Source organism: Myotis brandtii, unplaced genomic scaffold, assembly GCF_000412655.1.
Source record: "Myotis brandtii unplaced genomic scaffold, ASM41265v1 scaffold423, whole genome shotgun sequence".
NCBI lineage: Eukaryota > Metazoa > Chordata > Mammalia > Chiroptera > Vespertilionidae > Myotis > Myotis brandtii.
Genome location: NW_005366214.1, coordinates 88482 through 90845, shown reverse-complemented (window position 1 = coordinate 90845; position 2364 = coordinate 88482).

Here is a 2364-nt window from a genome sequence, read left to right as displayed (position 1 = left end):
GCGGTGATCCTGTGGCGGCGGAGGACTTGGGGGCGCGGCTTCGGGTGCACACACGAGGACCCTTGGGATCTGGCTGTGGGGAGGTGTCAATGGCAGGTGTTAGGTGGTGTTACAAGATAGGCAGGGTGACCCGCCTCGCTGAAGGACAGCTCCCAGACGTGATAATCTTGTAATTTATTAATTGGGACTGACCATCTTGCTACTCTTGTACACACACAGACATCCTTTTCCTCCACCCCGCCCCAACAACTGTTTATGTGGAAGTAAAAGCCTCTCCGGAGTTTGTTGGAGTTTGTTGTAGTCCAGGCAGTTTAAGGAGTGGCCCCGCCGTTTGCAGCACCATAATTAAGAACTGCAGAAAGTATCAAAAACAGTGTCCGGGTAAGAAATGTCCCAACGTATAGAGAATTTTTCTAAGAGTTTATTTGAGCCAAACTGACAACACATGCCAGAGAGCAAGATCCCCAGAGCTTCAGAGAATACGTTTTTCAGTTTCTTTTATGCATTTGAGATGAAGGCGATAACGCAAAGATTACATGAAAATAGGAGAAAGTGAGTTGGGGATTGGATTGCAGGATAGTTAAACTCACACTTTAAAAGGAGGGGGTCTGAAAGGGGGCTTTTCAAAGGTATGTTAACCTAGACACAAGCAACAATGGACAGGCTTACTTAAGGGAAAGCTAAGACTTTTACTAAAGAAGTTATATGCCGGGGCATGACCTGCCCGGTTAGGAATTTTTGATCAGATCACCCTGTGAGGTTACTTTCCATAGAAGCCCTTCTTCCATCCACAACAGGAAACCTGTGCAATTTTAATGCATATTTAAATAGTGTGGCATGAGGTGTGATCATATCCATTCCACCAATATTTATTGAACACCTAACATGTGCCAGCACTGGGATGCCATTCTGTATAAAACTGGAACAGTCCCAGCCTTCATGCTGCTCACAGCTGTGGAAACAAAAATTAGACTGCCCTGCCACCATTTTAACAGTGAACATCAAGTCCCACAGGAAGAAAAAACAATGACAAGACGCTTTCAGCCCTGACATAAACAAAGCAGCAGAACTACTTTTACATCTGGTTTCCAAAATGAGTGAAAGCTTGAACTTTTTCCATAAATTACTGAATTTCTAACGAAAGCCATTTTATCCCTGACTTTTGAATACAGAAATTTGGACTATGTTACATTTATATTTCTTTTGTATTGTTCTATTTCTTTTGTATTTTGTTGTGTTTCTTATTCAGTGATCCAATCCTACTGAAGTTTGCAGGTCTTTACAAGTAATCAGTCATCTTCCCTAAATGCTTTTGTCTCTTAGTCATCTTTCACACTAAGTGGGAGAGGTAGACATAAGTAGGATGTTACATTATAAGAGCTGATGGGCTATAAGGGAGACAGGGAAGGTAGCTCTTGGGTGAGTTAATTTAGCTGGATATTAGAAGTTAGGGCTTATTCATGATTACAACCAACAATTATTGGGTGCCAGTTATGTGCCAAGCACTACAGAGCAATCCTGGCTACAAGTTAAAATCACTCCAGGGCTATTAAAAATTTCAATACCCTGGCTGTGCCCCAAACCAATTAAGTCACAACCTCTGGGGATGAGGACCGGGCAGCAGTATTTTTTTTAAAGCTCTGCAGGTGATTCTAATGTGCAACCAAGATGGAGAAGCACTGCTACAAAGGATCCAAGGTAAATAAAATAATCTTCCACTGAAATGTATACTTTACAAGAGTGAACTTTATGGCTTGCCAATAATTATATGTCAATAAAGCAGTTATATAAAAATAGGGTAATCTTTGCCCACCCAAAATCTAAAACCTGATAGGGTAGTAAATTATGAATACAAATAACTGCAATGAGGATAGACTAAGTGCTCACTTAGCTGCACAGCCAGTGAATGCTGTAAGACAGGGGTCCTCAAACTTTTTAAACAGGGGGCCAGTTCACTGTCCCTCAGACCGTTGGAGGGCCGGACTATAGTTTAAAAAAAAACTATGAACAAATTCCTATGCACACAGCGGCGGCAAAAACACCCGGCGGGCCGGATAAATGTTTTCAGTGGGCCGAATGTGGCCCGCGGGCCGTAGTTTGAGGACCCCTGCTGTAAGAGCTCAGAGGAGGGAGACATGCTTCCAGGCCTGAGGTGGGGTGGGGAGAGGTTGGTGAGCAGGTAAGTCTTCTTAGGCTGTCAGGCCCATCAGGGCAAGGATGGGGTCCGCAGAGACCGGGTCCAAATTTGGTGAACACGAATCCCCAGTTGCTGGATGTTCCATGCTTTCCTTATGCCACTTATGCTTCCTTTTTTCTTTTCTTGTTAAAATTATTTTTATTTAAAAAATCTTTATTGTTGAAAGT